The sequence below is a fragment of the Streptopelia decaocto genome (genome assembly GCF_964273445.1).
Source record: "Streptopelia decaocto genome assembly, chromosome: 3".
Classification (NCBI taxonomy): Eukaryota; Metazoa; Chordata; class Aves; order Columbiformes; family Columbidae; genus Streptopelia; species Streptopelia decaocto.
The window spans coordinates 83,894,382-83,916,862 of record NC_138656.1 but is presented as its reverse complement, the minus strand read 5'-3'; the positions used below and the strand labels follow the sequence as shown (position 1 = coordinate 83,916,862).

Genomic DNA, 22,481 nt, shown 5'->3' with positions numbered 1-22,481 from the left:
GTTATCGCCTCGCCCCGCCCGCCGGGCTGCCCGCGCGCGCGCCCGGCCGCCCCGCCCTCGCGGCGCCTCGCGCCCTCCCCTCGCGCACTCCCCCACACCCCGCGCGCTCTGCGTTTTATGCGGAGCAGCCGCGCGCCGCCCTGTCCCTCCCGCGCCCGGGTGGAGTGTCCGCCGGCGGGGGCGCGCGGCCCTCGCGCACGCTGCGCGCGGCCGAGAGGGGAAGCGGCGGGACGAGTCCCGCGGGGGAACGGCGAGGAGCGCCCAGCCGCCCCCCGTGCACCTGCGCGGCCGCCGGGCGGAAAACGGCGGAGCGGCTCGACGGGCCGGGCGGGGATTGGGCGAGCGGCCGTTCCCACGGCGCGCAGGTGGCACAAAGGGGACCGCGGCGGCCGGAGGCGGGGAGTCCCGGCCCGCGGCGCGGGGACGGAGGAGACAAAGCCACGCAGACAAAGGGAGGGGAGAGCGGCGCTTTGTGTGGCTGCCGGCCAGCCCAGAACCCGGCGGCGCTCCGCGCCCGCTGCAGCCGCACTTGGCCTTTCCGCTTTGCAGACGGGAGGCGCGTCACCTCCTTCCCCGATGGGCGCCCGGGGCTGACCCGCGCCCCAGAGACAGCCGTTCTTCCCCGGGAGCTCCTCTCGGGCGGTGCGGTAGCTCCGCTGAAGCGCCGGCGTTCAGCGGCCCCGAGCGGCGCTCGGCGGGGCGGTGACAGCAGCAGGGGCTTGGGCGGTGGGCAGCCCACCCGAAATTCCCGGAGAGGCGAGGCCTTGGCCCCACAGCTCCCCTCCGAGCATCTCTTCATTATTCAAGTTTCTGGTGCTGACCCCAGTGGAAATTGAAAGCTCCGCACTTGGAGCGTTGTCAGATGCAGGTCCCGTGGTTGGGATCCTCTTTGCCCACTCGGGAAGTCCAGTTCCCAATGCGTCTCACTTGCACATCTCCCACCAGAAACTTGGAAACCAACCTAATGAGCTCTGCCAGGGCTGCATCTCCAGATAAAGGCAACGAAACGAAGGCAGGAAAGCACACAATGTTACTCACTTCCTCAGAGGCAGCTCAGCAACAAGCCGGCCAACTACTGCTGCTCCTTGGCCCAGCCGAACACCTTCAGTGTATCTCCAAATGTTTTCAAAATACACAGGTTCACCATTCAACAAATACTCACATGCTAGTGCTGATGTGAAACATGAAGCTGGTATTCAGTGAGACAAGAAAAAAAAAATCCCTTTGAAGCACTTGATGCAATAAGACTTGGTTAAAAATGGAACCATTCCACAGGTTAGTCTGAAAGAGCAACAAATAGCAAGGCAGGTGTACACTATCAAATATTTCAGCTAATTTATAATTTGAAAATGTAATTAAAAAAAAAACTTTCTCAAACTTCCACTCATGTTCAAAAAAAAAAGTCTAAAAATGGAACTTTCCAAAAAAGTATTTTTAGTTTAAAAAGCACTATTTTTTAGAAAAAAACTTGTGCAGTATTTTTAATTATATACTTTTAAAAAAGTGAATATTTTGCACCTTTCAAAAATGCATAACTTTCTCCAAAAATATAGCTATCAGCTGAGCAATGAGAATACTACCCTCAAAAACAACTCTGGAGGGCATTTCTCAGTGAAAATACTGCACCAAAACATTTTTTCAGGTGTTTACAATACAGATGTGATCCAGAGTAGTATCTAAATTTCATAAATATATTTGTTGTCTTGAACGAATGAAAACAGTGAAAAATGTTTCATTAAAATTCTCAGTAGATCTGACTAACTACACACGGCAAACTCCCAAGAAAGTTATTCCTACTTTCAGGCCCATTTTTAGAGGGAAAACTTTTTACATGCTTTTCTTTTCCTCCATAAAATTTAAGTAAAAACAATTAAAAGACCAGGATAAATGCAGTGAACATATTTGCACTCTTATTTAAAAACTGCAGGTGACCCAGGGTCAGAGTCACAGCTATATGATCCTTTGAAATTTTATGTAGAAAGGACGAAGTAAAGAGTCTGACATGCAGTTCCTCCAAATATAGCTCAGTTATTAGCCATAGTATCAGTAAGATGAAGACAAAAGTGGTATATGCCCAGGAAAAAAATCCATGAAATCATAACATGGGTGGGATTTTTTTGTTGGTTGGGTTTGTTTTTAATGTAGAACATCTATTGAAAAAAATACCCTGCCAAGAACATTTGCAGACACTTACCTGGTGACTTGGATTTACACAAGGAGTTTTACTGCAGGTGCCTGAAAGCTTGACAGCTTCTCACCATAATGAAACTGTTAATTCCTCAATTTTCCTGTAATATTAAACTCCTGCCTGCTTTTAGTCCAGTTGTAACCACTATAGAGCCACCCTGAGGCCACAGCTGGATGTTTGAGCCTCCCCAGCAGATCTGCAGTAAAACTGGTGGTTATAACAGGGCCAAGTACAGAGCTGCATGGATAAAGCAGTAAAAAATAAATTATTTCACTAGAAGATTAAAACTCTGATTTCTACTTTTGAGCTACTACGTACAGTTAAAGAACTACGCCCCAAACAACAAAAATCTAGAAGACTCAACAGGAATCTTATCTTCGGTTTCTAGGATGCCTTTTTCAAGTGCACATGCATTGGAAATGTAGTCTTAGCTATAAAATTGGCTATTCTTGAGCTATGAAATGCACCAGCTACAGCATTAGAGGAGCAGATCACTCTGGTCATACAGCAAATATCACTGCTTGTAATAACAAAACAAGTCCCCTGTGCTTCCATCTGCCATAGCACAATTTCAACATTATTCTGCCACTCTTGGGGTTTCTTAGCAATACATTTTCCAACCCGCTCCTAACCCTTAGCCTCCTTGGTAAGACTGCCAAATATTAATATATCTGTATATTATAAGGATATCTAACTTAGGAAAGGACTGCAGTCTGCAATTTATTCCAAGCAGTGCACAGCTGGCAACTGGCCTACTGTCCTGTGAGATCCCTGGTAAAATAAGACTATCTGGGGAAGCATCTGATTAATTAAAAGTCTGCTTAAGTTGTTCATTCTATCAGAAAGAGGCCTGTATCTTAAAAGATGGGTTGAGTTAGAAAATACAAGGCCTATTAAGATAAAAATGCCAAGTCAGAAATTAACCCAAAGGAGATGAATCAGATATATGAAATTTCCTTCGAGAGAAAGATTTTCATATATTTCTGAATGGCTCAGTCTTATACTTTAATATGCAGATTTGAGAGTTCTTCCATTCTAGAAAATAACTTACAATCTAAAATAGTCACATGATTTCAGCAAAGCCTAAACTTAAGCAATGGTTATATTTTCTTTTAATATAATTTGCACTTTGTGCATCTTCTCACTGTTCCAAAACTAGGCAGGGGCAACACTAATTAAAACAAAATCAAGGTTATTCCCCCATTTATTTAACCTTTTTCTACAGCTCTAACTTTGACCCTGCTAACTTCACTTCTTCCAACTAAGGAAAACAAAAGAAGCAAAGAAAGTGTTTGCAAATCCAGTGGTTATGGTTCACAGGACCAGAGGCAGTGGACACAAACTGAAACACACTGAATATCAGGAAATACTTTTTCACTGTGAGGGTGACTGAGCACTGGCACAGGCTCCCCAGAGAGGTGCTGGGGTCTCCATCCTCAAAAGCCATCTGGGCATGGACCTGGGCAACCATGTCTAGGTGGCCCTGCTTGAGCAGATGGATTTGGTGATATGGTTAATTATCTTGATCTTTAACAAATGCAACTCTATCCACTGACTAATTGATGTTTCTTTATTGAGATTGGGAAATACCTCCCTCCACACACAGGTACATCCCCTGCCTAAATAAAAAACTCCAGAGTTGATATGGTAAGAGAAAGGCACAACATAAGCAAAAGGTAGTTTAGTTCACATTCCATTAATACCTTTAGCTTTTTTCTAATTTAAGCTAGAGGATTTTAACACAGTTGTTTATCAGTCAGCCATGGGTTCAAAGCAACCACTGTAGAATTCAATGTATTTTGCAGTACACTATAGGTGACACATAAGTATTGAAAGAGGTGTTGAGGAGGAGAGCACTCTATTTTTGCATGGACCCAAACCAGTGAAGTCACTTCCACGTGTATGCAGAAATGCCAAATCAAAGCCATCTCAAACTGACTGTCGTCACTCAGAACCCAGCCACCCAGCTTTGTAACAAAAACTATAAATGCCCTATGCTTGCTGGCAAGAAAGCAGAGTTAGGAGTAATTCAGAACCTATACTTTCAACGTGGACAAGAGGCAAATGAGGGAACATAATACTGGCCTACAAAGCAAGAAGTGGAACAGAGAAAACTAGAGATTAACTTCACTCTTTCTTCTGGCAGAAGAACAAGGAAGCACCAGTCAAACTGGCAGATAGCAAAGCAAAAGAGAGCTACCTGTACACACATGCAAATTAAGCTGGGGGATTCATTGTCACATGGAGCTGGAAGATATTTCCCTAAACCCCAAAAGTAACTAGTCTAATTAATGAAAGAAACTCCCACATAAAGTTAATAAATTCAGAGATATCACCCCAATTTAAAATTTGTAGCAAAAATTAGCACAGGCTGGAGGAGCATACCGGAATGTACTATCACATCCGTGCTTGCTCTGTCTTTGCTTTTTTCTATTAGCTAATAGCCACTCCTGGAGAATGAATGTTGCTCTTAACCCTTCAGTCTGACAGTACAAACACCCTATCACCATAGCAAGTAGAATGTGCAATCACTGATCCGTTCCTTTTATCCCAAACTCTTCCTACAGAAGTAAAAGTGCAAATGTTCCTCTTCCTCCAGGTTCCCTCTAGTCACATAATTCTCATCCCACTATAGACCTATAAAACACAGGCTTCCTATACAAATAGCTTGCAAGCTTAAAAGGGTGAGGGAACTAGGAGAAGAGGCTTTCAAATCCGATTAAAAAAAAAATACTGCTTTACTATTGCTGTAGGTACAAAAGCAAGAGTTAGGACACAACTAACACTTTTTTTCTGTCCCATTCCCCTTAGCATCTGATGCTTTAAAGCATAGAGAGGAGTGTCACCAATAGGTCAACACCTGGCAAAGCTCCATGGAAAGAGATGACAATATATTCAGCAAAGAAATGACAAGAGTTCTCATCCCCCTCCAAAGTTTTAAGCAAATTAGCATGGGGGGGAGGGGGAAGATACTGGAAAAAAAACTGATTCCTCCACATCCTATTGCATCTGCCTTATGAGAAGGATTCATGCAGGAGAACTGCAGAGAGCATTCCTCATCAGCATCCATCTTTGAAACATCTCAGTCATCTCAGGACAGCTGTGCTGCCCTGTCCACTTGGGCAGCACAGGCAGCCAAGTGCTGAAGCTGCAACTCAGTGAAAGTGTCAATGCGGAACTGACTGCTCTGTTTAGATCTTCCTTTGCTCCACATACCCATCCAGCCCTCCCCTTAGATCCCTACAGAGCAGTCCCTCAACATCTCTCTGTCCTGAATAGCAGCCGTTGGGATTCCAGAACTTGACACACTTGTAAAAGCCAACTGAAGGGTGAAACAAAAGGACCCTTGGGATCACCTAACCCCATGTGAGTTACTTTGTGCATTAAGCCCACCTCTGAAGGCAGACAGCATGTCATTAGGTCACAGAATATTCTCTCCCTCAGGTCTGGGCATCTTTCCCAGGAAAGCACAGCTCACTGCAGACAGAGCAGCCACAGCTGTGCAGATAGGAGAGCTCATGGGCTGTTCTCCAGCTGTAACGCAAACATGGACAGCACAGCTTGCATCACCACAGCTAAGCTCTCATCCACCTTAACTTCTAAATCATGCCCAAATACTACATGTGAGACTGGCCCAGGCACCAGTTGTCAGAGACTATTAACCCTTAAGAGCACGGATGACCAGTTGCCAGTGACAGGGCCCATGTCCCAGACCTATTTAGTTGACTAGTAATGACGTTGCTGATTACTCAGAGTGGAAAGTGCCTGGTGCAGCAGCTGCAGTACAGAGCTTTCAGGATAAGTGTTCCAAACTCCTTGATATGTAACCAAACAACCTACAAATCCTTTCAAGCATGGATGAACCCAAATAACCTTGTGTCTTCAAGGTCCTTGTGAAAATAGAACAATCTTCCCTGCACACATACTTTACAATCCCTGCCAGGTACAATGCAGAAGTCACTATATAAATGCAGCATTTCTGCAGATCCCAAGAGCAGACAGTAAAACCTTTTCTATATGACTCCATTTTTCAATTTTTTTAAAAGATGCCCAGAGTATGCCACACTGAGTTCTCATTTACAGCACAAACTCCACACTAGAGCACAAGGATGAGGAACTATTACTACCAATACCTCAGGCTCTGCTTGCTGCTAGCTGCTCTTCAATAGTCTTCTTTTGGTAGATACACTCCATACTTTCATATGGGCCTTGAGATCTGCTAGAATTAGATCTTAAGCACATGCATGTAAGTTTAGCCTTTCCAGTTTGTGTAGCAGCAGCCAGGTCTCGCTTCACTATTTTGCACAGGGCAGTGTAGGCAATATAACCTGTTCTCAAACATGGACAAATTTGTAATTTAATATGGTACAACTAATACAGCTGCATTATGCCGCTAGAAGCAATAATTCTTTAGGGAAGCAAAGTTTTAATTTTACCTAGCAACTGGGCACTAGAAAAAAGAAGTTGCTATTCTGTGATCTGCAGGAGACATATGAAGAATGTTACGCTTTCAATCTGCTTTCAGAAAATAAACTTAGAAGTATATCTTTCATCCTGTAAAAGTATACAAGGTTGGTTTTTCTTTTTTGAAGTTTAGATCTTAAATGTAGCAGCAACTAAGAACAATTACAGGGAAGTTTCATTTTGAAAACTGAAATCTATCAGGGTCATTTAAAAAAAAAAAAAGCTTTTTATCAGTTTATGACTAAATACATGGCTGATCAACCTGTGAACTTGTTTATCGGTGCCACATTTAAATTAACCAAAACACTTCTAGTAGCTCTTGTGTTCTCCAGTTGGAGTTACATACCAATGGACAGCAATGTTTGGAGACATGTTTAGAGCAATAAGAGGACTCAAGGCAACTGTGTGAGAATATACTTTTTTTTTTTACTGCCAATACATCAATTCTTAGTTCCCACCGAATCAGTATAGACAAGAGCACATCCATTAAAAAAAAAAAAAAAAATCATTAAAAATCACTGATGACAGTTAACTGCAGGAGTTTCTAAACTCTTTCAGACACTTCCAGTTTGGGTGCTTTTAGATTTTACAGCCATATCCACAGCAATAGCTTATGCCTCTGCCAAGAAAAATTACAAAATTAAATCTTACTCAAGAGATCTTACGTATACTAAAAGGCAAATGTTTGTAATTTAGTGCTAACACATATTTTAACCCCTATAAATTCTATTAGAAGATCAGTCCTGGTTAGTAAATTTGATGCATGTTAACTAACTTCAGATCAACAGTATTGATACAGGTCTTCTGTGGCCAAAAGAGGAGGTAAGAAACATGCAGAGAATCTTTTAGTCTGAAAGTCTTATGAACTCCTCTAGTGGGGAAAAAAAAAAAAACATAGAACCAGGAATGAGAATGGAGTGCTATTAAGGTATAAACTTCTGTAAACTATGCACACACAATGCAAATATCTTTCAAAAACAAACATGATACATTCCCAGCTTAGCAGTTCACCTGCTCAGTGAGGTGATGGGTTCTTCCGCCCTCAGGCTGATGGCAATAGTGCAGATAACACATTAGCATTTCCTCTCAGGCTGTTCTTGATTCCCCAATTGCTAGTCAGATTTCTTAGCAAGCTATATCAGTCTATGCTCCCTAGCAAAGACTACAAAGTTCATATTGAGGTTAAATCCCAGTAGAAAGGGGAGACTCTAGCCAACCACAGAAAGCAAATATCTCCTGTATAACTTTCTGTAGCTTGGCCCAAGACAGAACATTTTCACTATTATTTATATCACCAAATTTCAGAGGCAGGATTAGACTATATATGAAATAAAGACAACCCAGGAATTTTTTAAAGCCTCTTCATAATTCTTCTATTGGAAGCTCTACCAGAAGCTCAGAATGTTTGCTTCCAGGTCCAGATGCCAATTCTGCTGATACTTCTTTTTGTTGCTATAGAAAAGACTATCTTCTTCACATAAGTTCTTTTCCGCCTTTTTAATGAATTTGAGATGCCTGTTTCTTACCCAGCTTTCAAAATAGTAAAGGAGAGAAAAGCAAGTTCAACAGAGCCTATTTCTGCAGATATTTCCAAACAAGAAAAATCATTATGGTTCTTCTGAGAATACTACACAAAGACACAGAGTTGATTTTTAGCCTATTGTATTAATTGTGAGTAGGAAAAATTCTTACTTAAAAAAATACTCACCTTCTACCTTTTTCTCACTCTGACTTTATTGCCTGGAACTTTCCAATGCAGAGAGCCCAGTATCAACACAGAAGAGGGGAAGAAAATATTTCCCTTCCACATCTGAAACAACCTGGATCTCAGCTAGCTGTCATTCCTGATAGATTTGCAATTTAGCTAATCAGTGATTCTTTCCAATTTCTGAAGAGCAAATCACAGCTGTCAAATCACATCAGTTACAGGAACTGGTCTTGTTTTTACAACTCAACAGGTGTTTAAATTTTATTATCTCCTTGAGTGCCAGACTTGGAGAAATTTCCCAGAGACATTTTTCTTCCCTTTCTTGAAGTTTCATATACAATTGCTCTTATAGCCCTTCTGGGATTAATACAGAAAACATATATATATGTCCTTAGTGATTTTGTATTTTTGCCTTGATTCTCAGGATGCTTAATGCATAACTCTTCTGGGGAAAGCAACACAGGACTATTACAGTAGAGAAAGAATAGGATCTTGAGAACAGGAGGATTGGAGCTAAGGATACACAATAGTTTTGGACAACAATGTCCCAAGCTTGGCCTAAAGAAAGGTCATGCTGGAAGATAGCCCAAGCTACTGTAGGTAATCTAACTATCTATAGCATTTATAACATCAGGAAAAAACAAACACACATGTGCCTTGTGTAAATTGGAAAGTGTTTTCCTAGTTGAAACACTACTTTAAAATTTCCTGGTCATGTTTCAGTGGAAAAATCACAACTGAAAACCCAAAACTAGCCTTTAGGGAAAAGCAGCAGGTAAGATCAAGAGGCAAAACATCTCCGGAAGCACCACTTCAGAACAACAAAATACCTCTTCATGGTAGAGCATTTTCTTCCCTTACAGTTAGGTGAGGATACAACACAACACAGGATCATGACAGTGACCAGATGGTTGCCTATAAAGTTTCAACCCAAAACAGAAGCCGCATGGCTTTTTCCTTTGAAAGCCAGCACAGTCAGGTAGTGGCCATCATTAAGACAATGGTCCTTACACCACAGCTCACTGATAACATAGTGCTCATAAGACCCTCTGCATAACTGTGATAGAGGAACTTAAAATTTGAAATGAAAAGGGCCAAAGTGTGACATCACCCACAGTATGTCACAGCCTCAGAACTGCTGCCCTGAGGCCAGAGGCTGGCAGCACTACAGGGCATTTAATTTCTGAGCACAGGAAATTAGGTTGGTGTCACTCCAGAAGACATAGTAGTGTGAATTGAGCAAAAAACAATTCTCAACAACTTTTTGATTTCTTTGATGGAAGGCCTTCTGTTCAGCAAGTATTTTGACTCTTTACTCTTCCAATATTCTAAGACTTGATTCACACTTAAGAAGTCTAATATCCAGATACCCCGATTACTAGTCTTACATGCAAAGGCTCCCCATTCCTTCCAGGACTGTCTGCCCTCTTTACAGTAAGTCATAGGGACCATATGCTGCCACATTCAGAGAACTACAAGAGTTCAAGTGTTCTTGAAGAAGGATACCCTGAGGAATAGGGGGAGAACATCTAAAAGGATGCTTCTCTTCTTGCCATTTTATCAGGCAGTAGCACTGGTCTTCAGTTCTTGGTCATTTCAGATCCTCACAAAAACAGCTAAGGTCCCACCATGTCTCTCCAAATCTATGGAACTTGTGACCATCTTTCTTCATATTTGTAAGCTAAAAAACTTTGGACTTCCCTATATCCAGCATGGCTCATAATAGTGCTGCACTTCTAAAGAAAATGTCTCTTGCAGTTGACACGATTGTTGTCTTGCTTTTCTAATAAAAAAAAGCTACATGAAACTCCCAGGAGAGAGTATTCATGCTATTTCCAGTCTTTTTGTCATAGCAGTTAAAAATAGGCAAAACCACAGCAAAACACCTTGCAGTCGACCCTGTCAAAGGGTCAACATATAAATATCCCCTTACACAGAAAAAAGCATGCCATTTTCAAGCAGCCTTGAAGCCTGTGTATCAAATTAGCAGAAACTAGGCTGAACAGGATTTTACTAGCAACATAACCTGTTAGGTTCAAGTACATGTAAATGAAGACAAGCCAATTCTGGCAACTACAAGAGTACTTCTTCAAAAACATGTTTTGAAAAACCCAGACACTGTTTCCCACCACAAAGCTTTTTGGGGGGGAACTTTGTCAGCACTGTGATAGCATTTGTTATAAAATAATATTTTAAGATGTTCTGAAGGTAACTCCTGTTCCTGCCGTTAAACTTATATGTGGTTTATAATCTGTAAAACAGGAAGAGCGGGGAGCATTAATCTCCACAGACTAAAGCTTTTTTGTTTGAAATAGCAAATAGGTAACTTAACAAAATTTCAGAACCAGAAACTACACAATCCAACTATTTTCAGAAAACTTTCATTCAAAGATACACTGGGGAATGATTAAACATACTGTTTAACTTGTGAAGTCCACCTGATATTAAGAACTGGTACTCAGCTGTGTTTCAATATTGCACTTTTCTGAAGGAGTGCAAGAAATCAAACTAAAACAGTGAAACAGTTTGCTTGGTTTTCTGATGCAGAAAATGGCCTAACTACTAAACAATGTTAACACACTTAGAGTTTAAGTCTTCACATGTTTTTCTCAATACTCTGTAGTATCTGCAACTCTCACCATTCTGACTGTAAAAAAAAAAAAAAGAAAAAAACAACCAAAATAACTAAGGCTAGGGCAAATTATTTCTTATTTTGTGAAGCTAACATGAAGTACACCAACTTACTGGTAGCTGTATATTCTTCTTCAATGATCTTATTTTAAAATACAACCTTTACTTTTCAATCAACTTACCAGTTTCAAAATAAGATCTAAGCGTTTGCTTTACTTCAGTCCATCTTTTTCTAGTTTCTTTCCACAAATATAAAATAATGACTCAACTTTATTTTAGGATAGATTTTAATCATTCTTCACCTGCAACCATAAAACCAGTACTGCCATTGCTGGGACAATGTTCTTTCAGTTACTGAGAACTCCAGTCACAGGGAAAAAGTAGCAGTATTGGTCTGCTGAGAAGCCTGAAGTATGAAGCATAGCTCAGGTACTTCAGATTTTCACCTTCAACATAGCTCAGTTACACAGTACAAACCAGCCTAGCACTGTAGCCTTAACTGGACTCCACTTAACACTGTTTTCATTAATGTGAGAGTTGAAAGCAACATTGGCTTCAAAGAGGAAAAAAAAAGCTTTCACTTCAGCCCCCTCCTAAGCCCTCCCCATCCCTTCAGTTACTAACATGCACACTATTTTGTATATTTTACAGCCCACATAACATTTATGTTTCACATCTCTTTAAATGGAGATAGGTCATAATTGCCAAGTATTATTCAAATACAAGTGAAAGTCTCCTCAGGAAGTTCCCAAGCAAACTGCTAGAAAGGCTCTCTATACTTCTGCTGTTCCTTACACTGGTCATCCTCAGACAGAATACTGAGCAAGGCAGACTTTGTCCCACTCAATACAGCCATTCTTCTGAGCATCAAACACCACTTTGTCCTCTGGAGCCTGCAGGAAGTTTGAGACAATGGCAGAGAAGTCCTGTCTTCATAGCTCTGATAGCTCAACTGGACTATCAACTAAAAAGAACACATGATGTTTGAAAGAAAATGGAGTTCATCATTTTAATTTTACTTTTCCAGTTTATATCATCCAAGGGAAACAGACAAGGGCAGAGAAGCAAAAATACTTGCAATACCAGTTCTAGTAACAATAGAAGATGTAAATCATTGTACACATACATTTACACAGCATACCAAGGCCTCCATCTGTGCTCCACTCACCTGAAATTAACATTGATGTTAAATTCATACTCTGATTAGAACTCAAATTCTGTCCTCAAAATTGTGGGAGGAGGTATGCCAAAAAACTACTGACCTCAAGTCATGGTTAAGTACCCTCCAATATAGAGAATACCTTTCCCTGGGCCAAGTCTAACACTTTGTTCATTCTGCTGTGTCCATGCTTGACTGCCTTAAGGAGGCTCCTTCTCTACTGTTATTTAATAACCCATTTTTAATTGGCAAAACTAATATCCAAGCTTCATATGATGTATTTATACAATAAATAGCTTGCCAGCACCAGAAGGCAGTAACCCCACTGAAGCTGGCGCATGACAGAAGCACAGTCAAGGCAGCACACTTGTCTGCAGGCTGTTAGCCTGACAGTATGCAGATTTCTGTTCACGAGGATCTGTTACTTCAAGCAGGCGTCACACCAGCAAATACAGTCCCATAGCAGTGGGGCTGTGGCGAGATAACCACCACTAGCCTAGTTTCGCTCACTTGCAACTTTTTATGCATTTACAGTCTCCACTGGCAAGACGAGTTCTTCAGCAGACCTCATTACTTGGCAGCAAAGCATCTAAACAGAGCTGTTCTTCTGTGTGGTTGCAAAGTACTCCTCTTGTTTATAAGTATACCACCCATCTAACTCAAAAAAAAAAAAAAAGCACTCTGTTTTTTACCCAGTTACTAAGACCATGCTAGTAGTATCCAGAAGAAAGTCTAACCACTGATTTCTTGGACCACATCCCAATACCCATATGACACGAAGTTGAACACTAATGATGGTTAGTGCAGGATTTCACCAGACTATTCAAAGACAAAAAAGCAAAGTGCTTTCCTGCTCTTTACTGCACAATCTTAAATCAAAGCTTTAAATCTAGCAAGCGATTTTGTTAAACTCAAGCTTAATGAAGTACTTTATTGCACAGAGAAATCTCATGCAATGTGTTTCCAACTTGTCACACAATAACTCTTCTCAACTACAGCTCCTTATCTTGATCACTTATATAAAACATCTTATCAGACTCAAGAAACATACCAGAAGTAAATTCACAAGTGGTTTGCAAACACATTATCCCCCCTTTCAACAAGCAAAAAAGCCATTACAAGTATTATTCTTTCCATCTTAAAATGTTACAAAAATGATCTTCCTACACCATTTTCACTAGTCCTGTATTCCAAAGCCTCTACAATATGTGATGGTTAAAACATTTACTCATTTTTGTAAACATCAGAATTTCTATACTACTAATACACATTTTTCATTTGCTACCTATCTTCTGCAGCTTTAAAGCACAGGAACATTCATATAGAAATGTTTGCAGCTAAACAACCAAAATGCCTTATCACTAGCCACAGCTACACTCTTCTACATCAAGTGAGAGGTATGCATTTTTCATAACTAAACACTGCTCCTGAAGACAGGCCTCCACCACCTGATAAGCAACATGACATGATTCTCTGGCATCCTTTATCTAATACTGTCAATCCTAGATCATAAACCATCCCCAAGAAATGTTTTAGAACACACAAAATTAATGGCAAGTAGTCTGGGTATCTTAAGTGCCATGCTGAAATTTTATCTCTAATCTTTTATTTGATCCCAGACTTCAGAGTAACACATTCTCACTGATTTTACTGGACCTACACATGGCAGTATCTCCTCAAAAGCTTCTGTATTCCATAGTCAACTCAAAAGACAGAGATGGTACCTTTACACTCCAAAACACATGCCACAAACATACTCTTCTGACTCTGTAATGCAATTCATAACTAGATCCTTTTGAGTATCTTAAAGCACTCACAAGGTACTGGTGCTACATTACCCATTTCTCTGGTCTCTAACATCTTTTTTCCTCCAGAAGAGACTGACCTAGCTAGGACTGGCAACTTTTTGACTTACCATCCAAGTAGCTACATTAGATGCTGCCAACAGCTCCCAGGCTTTTAACGGGAAAAACTGCAGTGGGCAAAAGAGACAGGTCCCTTCTCACTTCTGAAACGCACAATCACTAACACAGTTTGTTGTCCACGTGTCACTTGAGCAGAATGTGGAATATCACATGTCCAGTACATGCTGTACCCACCAGTGTAACAAGGCCACATAGCTTGTACTTTACAAGAGCTACAAAGGCAATCAAGGAACACTGTGGTGCAACTACAGACCCAATGCACAACAGCTGTTTTTTCACATCCTCATCTTTATTCAAGAAAGGGCATGTACAAAACATGGCACATGGAAATAACTACCCTTTGTCAGTAACATTTGTTAACAGAAATAAATCCTGTTGAAAGCAATGAAGGTAAAGTTGCTCTGTAGTACGTTTCTGCAGATTCTGATACACAATAGACTGATTTACACAGCTGCTGGCTGAAAAGGGAGCTGCCTTTAGCCAAAGTAGCTGGTAATAACCAAAGCACAGGAGATGCTCAGTGAGCAAATACACTCCTGGACCTGGGTCAGACCCTTTAGCGTACATTTTAGCAGTCAGATGGATACTTTTTATGATTACTCATTCCTCCATGGAAGAATGCCAATTTGCTTAATACAGCAAATTTGTTACTGTGATACAGCACCACCAGTTTTCAAGTGACTGCTCAATGCAGTTCTAATGTGTGTTGTACTCCTTTCTCCCCACCACTGACTTCTCCAAGCAGCAAGCAGGTAACATTATCAGTGCATTCCTTCAAGGGCAGTTCCACTGTTGCGATATTGGCCTTTTCATGCTAAAATGGCAGAGCATAATAACCCAGTTCCTCCCTCCCTCACTAGGTAGAGACAGCAATGCAAGCTTTAGCCCTTGCCTTTTCTGTAACCACTACTCTCATGACACAAATTTCTTTCTCACAGGTGTTTCACATTTATGCTTCTATATCACCATCACCTCATCTAGTTCCTCCTATCTCCTGGATGACACCACCCTTAAAAAGCAGCCTCCGTTTCAGTTTGTGTACCCATTTTGCTTTCTCTCCCTGTCTCCATTGTTTTGAGTTATTACAGATCTTCAGTGCCAGCAAGTCTGCATACCCTTATGATATTTTAAAAGGTTGAATACTCTCAGGGGTTTTTCCATGTGTTGAAGCTTAACACTCATTTCCCTAATACTGCTGCTGCTATCCTTCAGCACAATGTTTTGGGAAAAGTGCTATTTTAAATATGCAGAGACAGTGATTTTTGGTTCACATACAGTTTCTGAAAACACTATCCACTAAACAAATTGCAGCAGCTGTTTCAGCAGACTTTACAAAAGCACCACATCCCACTCCAAGCCACAGAAACTCTTCATGTATTACACTTCCTTCCAGTTACAGATCATCCACGCTTGTCAGGCAGCACTGACAAAGTGTTCCAACTCATCACTGGAAAAAGAGAACAAGGTCTAAGTAAAACTGTTCATTTGAGGGAGAAATTTCAATTTGAAAACAAGCACAAAACACTCTCTATACATTAAGGTGTTACCATTTCTATAAAAACAAAACAAAACCCCAAACCACCACACTAAAACTCCCTAGATATTAAAACACTTTCAGAAAAGTTTAAATAAAATCTTTTGGTCTCGTCTCAGATTCCGGATCCGTATTAAATTTTTCAACAAGAAGTTCAGGTTCGGGATAGGATCATCACAGATGAGACAAAAGTAATACAAAAAAATGTAAATTTAATAGGAAATCTACTGTTTCTGTAGTATTTCTGATTACAATACAAAAATTTAACATTCTCTAGTCCTTTGACAGATTTCAACAAGAATGTACACTTATTTAAAAATTGCATGTAGGTTTGAAAGCTAACCAAGGTTAGTCACAGCTATGAGCACACACTGTGCCTTGGGAACAAGGGTTCTGAAATTCTATGTACAGAATTACTCTACTATGCCAACTTACCACATCAACTGATCAATTATTGTATTAAGAACTGTCATAATACAAAAAAAAAAAAGAATCCCAAACTGTAAGCAGAGTTACTTTAGACTTAAAATGAGGAAATGTTTAGAAGCTTTTCAATTACGTACCTAAATAAGCTAAAAGCATTTGTTCCTACATTTTTGACCACTCTCCTGTCATGAAAAAAAAAGACATTTGTTAGTTTAGAAATATTTTCTTCTACCACTCAAAAAACAACTTGTCATCTATTTAGTCTCTCATACAGATTACACTGCATTATTAGACATGTGTTGTGTTAGTATTGGTACTCCATAAGTTCTGTGAAACTTAGAAGTCTAGTCATGCCACCGTAAGTTTTATTTTGCTTTTCTTGCCCAGCTATTGCTCAACTAGGATATGAACTATGATAGGTGACTAACCAATCAAGTATCATTCCCCTGCTATCAGAATAAAAAAAGTTCATTTCTGAAAAATTAGCTCATATCTGGTTCTCAGCTTCTATCAAAACATTAATATCTCCAGAAGCTAAAATACACCAACAAGTAAGTATTAAATAAAAACTCCACCCAGACCACATTTTTCTATATAGATTCTCCTGCAAGCAACAAGAAAATTGAGACTGCCTCTGAACTAGAACTGAAAATTCAAAAAAAGGCCGAGATAGATCATTTAGTGTTTCACCCTGTTTTCCATAATGCAGCTACACACAAACCACACTCCAGATACGCCATTTGTCATACAACAGTTTATGTTACCTCCTGCTTATAAATGGGCTTGGACAATAATGCAGTTTTTAAAGTAGTCATTTAAAAATTATCATTATTTAAACCAGTCTTGCTGAGTTTCAAGGTATGTAGAGAGTATGAAGTCTATCTTCAAACACTTCACCTGTTCTCATGTCAGAGTAGTCTAAACTCAGAAATCAGATTCACATGTGTTTTTCTTCGAGCAATCAATCAGGTTTGGGATAGTTTCTTCACTGACCAGACATACCAATGGTTCTAAGCATTAACATATAAGCCTGGTGTGGGAGTAATCATAACATTTTTATTGAAATTCATACCTTCAATTGAGAAGCAGCCTTCAAGCATCCCTGCAAAGACATAAAATGCTCTGGTTAGTTACACTAACAAGGCTTGCTACTTCCAACTTTTCTCTAAATCAGCCACATAAGTCACTCCACTTCCTTCTTGTAATATTACCTCTCTAACCAATACACACACTTGAACTTCACATACTGAGACAAAGTCTGTTCTTCAAAAGAAGGTGCTGGTATTTGAGTATGCCTTTTATTTAATAAAGAGCAGAATAAAATTATAGATGGTGTAGCAAAACAGGAAAATTAAAATCTAAACTATAAGGGCAAGTTCTAAGTTCTTAAATAAAAACAACCTGTGGCTACTCAAGAACCAGTGCAGTTAAAGTTAATTTCATTGAAAAATATGAAATTCAGATACTTAGGTAAGAATGAAGCTCTTGAAGAAACCACTACCAATTCTCACGATGCACAGTAAGTGTTCATGAGCATGCTTTTTGCCTACTGCAAATATGTTATCCTAGCCCTTCTGAATTAGTTTAGCTCTGGAGGTGAAAACAGCTTTAGTCTAATTAGAATTCCTTACAATTTGCCACCAAATTTCACCTTTAATCATTAACACCGATTTTCCTAAATGCTTACATCTGAGTGAGTGCTAAGTGGGTGAAAGTGCAAACATCATCACTCACTTCCAAACACCAGCAACACTTCCTTACCAGTGCACTTTCAATACCTGGCTAATGTTATTTGTCCACTATAAGACAGGAAACCTCAAATTATAGGGGTCTAACACTTTTCTCTCTCTGATCTTTAAAGACAGTAGCTTTAGCATATCCATGTCAACATGGACCTGAGGTGAGCTTAAATAATGCACCGACACCCTGATTCACAACCTGGAGCATGCTAGCATCTAGCTTGTACATGCAGACAGAAATAAAAGTAACACCAACTGGGATGATGACTCAAAGATTAATTGACTTTGGAAAGAATTATTTAAGTGGTTTCATCTCAGTAGCCAGATCCGTATGAAGTTTCTCATCAACATATCAGGTTTGGCAATTTCATCATGATTCACCACTTAAGTATCAGTAACTGGGAACTGCAAAGCAATTCATACATTCATATATTCCACAAAATAAGCTTTGTGTCTTTCATACACAGATGTACTGAAAAGGGAATACATTACAATTAATAAAAAACTATTCAGCCGCTTATAATTAATAAATATTACCTCTATCTGTTGTAATACACTTGCCAGAATATTTCATCAGGACACCCAGTGTTCCCATTATTAGAAACTGTCCAGGACATTCTAGAAATTTGAGTAAAATGACAAATTACAAGATGTTCTTGCATAATATAGCACAGCCCATTAGAAACAACCAAGTTTTACTCTTGTGAATCCCCCTTCCTCCCAACCACTGGTTATATACATGAGTCAAATTAAATTGCATACAGATCCTGAAGTTATTAGCATTTCCAAAAGGTGAAAACATCAACTATACTCTTAAAAAACGAATACATATTTTCATTAAAAAACTGGAACCACATTTGCCTGTTTACACTAACAAATCTCTAGATGACCCGTCGTCTTCACCCAAATACTTTATTATATTAATATCCTGATAAAGCACAAATTCAACATTAAAAGCCAGCTTGAGGGAATCTCTTTCAGATTTAGCATGAATGTTTCAGATCAACGTAATTACCAGCTCCTCCAATAGTGACCCAAATAAACTGTTCTTTAACTGTCTGGCCTACACAGTTCTAGACTGGGTCCAACATGCCTGAAATACAATGATACCTCTATTTTAAAGATAATGCCACACCTACTGATTTGATTATACATATATTTTGCTGATCTGTTTACCATATTCGTTTATCCGAAGTGATAATTCAAAACATATATAGATTTCAGGAAACTCCACTTGTGTGTCTCAAGTATTCTTGTATTTCTGATGGTGCTTCCATGAAAGGCTAAAATTGAAATTAAACAAAAATAATCTTTTAAAGTAGAAAATGTCTCTTGCTGTGGGGTCTAGCATAATCGCTCATGTTACTATGTCAGAAACATAATCACAAAGCGCTAAAAATTCACTTTTTCGTATAACAATTCAATATTGGTCTAGAACAGTCTTTGATATCTGCCAAACAAACTGTGAATGCACTAGGAAAAAAAAGTTATCCTGATTTGGTTTTGGATTTTTTGCAAACACCACTATGTCTGAAGAACCAAAACAGTTAAGCTTTTATTTCAAAAATATTTATATATGAGTGGCCATACATTTATTCCCAATGCAATACTACCATAAGTATACAGTTTGCAGGATCAGTACCTCAATAATTACATTCAAATACAGCCATGTATGTAGATTGACATTAACTCAAATACACACCCAAGGTCAGACAGCTCACTTGCACCATCTTCAAAATCAGTATAATTTAGCACAAGTTAATCAAGTGATTTTATCATGTTGGTCTTCATGTTTATTTAAATGCTACAGCAAAATAAATAATGATAATAAGACCAAGTGACATCAAGGCTGACCTTAACTCAGTGAAGAGCACAAAAGAAAATCATCAGATCATTACTCAGTCTGATGGCAACTATAAAAATACAACACACTAGAACTCTTGTTCCTTTTTGTCTCACTCAGTAGCCATAAAAGATAACCACCCTCTGGCACTTAACACAGTCCCTACTTTTGACAGGCAAAAATATGTAAACCAAGGAAGAAAGTGAAGCATGTATTATTTGTATTAGCAGTAGAAGTCCACTTTTAGTGTTACTTTTAGAGCAATGAAATATAAAAAATCCAGAGCCCTCACCTTAAGGCTTCTGTATAGTGTATTAGACTCCACTGAAAACTTTCTCTCCATCACACCTAAAACCAAAAAGTAAACAAATATCACTTTAAATCAGCAGATTCTTATTACTAGGCCACTGTCACACACATTAAGAGACAATAATCATCAACAATCGCTGAAGTCTCAGAAGCAATAATATGTTAAGTATAGAAGTCCAAAGTTTGCAGGTCTTTTAGTAAAGAAGGAAATGCAGCTGGTTTTAAGTAACAAATGACTTATCAGTTACATCCACTTGAAATCCCATATTAAAAAAGCATTGTAGAGGTAACTGCATGTACTCACTACTAAACTTCAGTCCGAAGGATTTTTAATGAAAATTCCTCACCTCAAGGTTTCAGTCTTTTAAGTATAAGCACTGATTTCAATTGGTTTAGACAGTTCAGTTTAAACCACACAGCAAGTATTCAAGATAACTTATTAAACATGTGTTGTTTCAGATCACAAAAACAATTTAAGCTACAAAATATCTCAAGTTAAACTTGCTTATTACCTTCAATAACCTAGGGTTACTAATGGCTTGTAAAGATTCAAGAGTTTTACTGTTCAGACAAGCTAATTTAACATTGAGTGAATGGCCCCAAATTCCTGCATGAATGCAATCACCTTTAATCTTTCCTTGCAGATTAGAGCCTAGAATCCTAGCTACATTTTTATTGCCGATTTTTTCCAGAAGCACTGCGGCTCAACGACATTAGCATCGAAGAGGAGAAAAAAATAATCTTATGGCCGCTGGAAGTTTGTGAGTGTTTTCTGCTGTCTCATTGTCTAGTAAAACAAAAATCAACAGTTTAAACATTAATCTTATGATCCACATTTTTTAAAAAGCATGCAAAGCCAGTTTTTTTTTTCTTGGTATGTGGATTTTACAGCAACAGTTTTTAAAAGCCCGCTGTTGTAGGACAATTTCATGATGCCCATGGCTGAGCTCTCCGAATCAAATGAACAAAGCAATTCAAGACGCCCTAACCTCTCACTATAACACCGCGTTCTCACGGTGACATTTACGGCGACTTTATTCCTCTGCATTAGCAGTCCTAATTCAAACGACACCTGAGTGAAGTGAGAGGCGGCATCGCGCTGGCAAGGGCCGGCTCCCGCCCAGACTGCTGTCGGGCAGCATTCCTTCACCCGCCCCCGCAGGTTCCCGCCCCGAGGCCCCCGGACCAGCCCCGCCACCGAAATGGCGCAGGCCGGGCAGCGCCTGGCGAGGCAGCGCCCGCACCCGGGCAAGATGGGACCCGCCACCCACGCGGCCCGCCGCCGCCAACTACCGCTCCCAGAGCGCCCCACGCCGCGGTATACCGCTTCCGCCGCTAAACGGCCCGGCCGCGCTCCCGCCTCCCTCGCCGCGGCGACGCGAGGTATGCCGGGGCCCGTAGTCGGCCCCTCCGTCCCCTCGCCGCCGCGGCTCCAGGGGGGGCGCCGTACACTGCGGCCCCGCGGTGGGCTGGTGCCTGGGCTGTGCTCGCACCGCCCCGCCCGGGCCTCCAAGGTGCAAACCTCACCTCCCGACCCGCTTCAAGCACTGTGCGAGTGGCGCTGCGGGCGAGCCCCCCAAACAGCTAAACGCAAAAATGAAGCCTAGGTGCACTCCTCGCAGTCCTGCTCGGGGAACAGCCCCTAGCGCCCGGCCCACCTCCGCCGCCGCTCCGCAGGAAAAGGGGCGGCGGGGGGGGCGCTCGCCAGCTTTATACGTACGCTGCGGGGCGGGAACGAGGCTGGCCCCGCCCCCCCTCCCCGCGAGCGGAGGGGCGGGTACGCGGAGGGCGTCGTGCGGGGCCGTGTCTCTTTGTCTGGTGGGAGCGCGCAGAGAGCCGGGGGGTGTGACTTGCTGCTCCCGCTCGTGCCCGACGCTCCTGTGCGCGGGGACGTCGGCGGGACCGTGGCTGCTGACGTGTGCTCCGCAGGGCCCCGCTGCGGCCGGGCGGCGGGAGAGCTCAGCGCCGCACCCACCGGGACCCAACCCGCTCCCGGCCTGCCCGGACCCCTCACCCCGGCCTGCCCGGAGTGCTGAGCGGGAGGCTGCTGCGGACTTGCCTGGCAGGAGCGCAGGGGCGGAGGGGAATAAGCGGGAGGTGGCTGCGCTCGCTCACTGGGGTGATGTGCTGGGACGGTATGAAGGAAGGAGCGCTCGGGTCAGGCTTTTGATACGGGTTCTGGTGATACATTTTGCCTTACAGGGTTTTTGCATAAAACGCAGAACTAACAGGTGAAGCCAAGGACCTCATATAGCTCCACCTCCCAAACTTAAAAAAAGTGGGTTTTACTGACAACTTTATTCTTCTACCTCTTTTCTTTTACTGGTCCCCAGGGTTCCTAGCTTGGAGAAGAGGAGACTGAAGCATGACCTCGTTAATGTTTATAAATATATAAAGGGTGAGTGTCACGAGGATGAAGCCAGGCTCTTCTTGGTGACAAGTAGTGACAGGACAAGGGGCAATGAGTACAAACTGGAACACAGGAGGTTCCACTTAAACATGAGAAGAAACTTCTTAGTGAGGGTGCCAGAGCACTGGAACAGGCTGCCCAGGGA

The 22,481-nt window shown here is 41.2% G+C and overlaps 1 long non-coding RNA gene across 5 annotated transcripts; it reads right to left on the bottom strand.

Annotated features, from left to right (window-relative positions):
* Positions 1-11,986: 11,986 nt before the first annotated feature.
* Positions 11,987-21,605, bottom strand: LOC309438276. Of its 5 annotated transcripts, XR_014183744.1 has the most exons (8): positions 21,454-21,593; positions 20,552-20,713; positions 19,910-19,965; positions 18,951-19,057; positions 18,312-18,392; positions 17,108-17,137; positions 16,173-16,217; positions 11,987-15,522 (listed from the first exon to the last, which is right to left on the bottom strand). It is a non-coding gene; the product is annotated as an uncharacterized lncRNA (long non-coding RNA). The 5 variants fall into 5 exon arrangements; XR_014183742.1 differs by lacking the exon at positions 20,552-20,713 and having other exon boundaries at positions 21,585-21,605; XR_014183745.1 differs by lacking the exon at positions 20,552-20,713 and having other exon boundaries at positions 21,454-21,591.
* Positions 21,606-22,481: the final 876 nt, after the last annotated feature.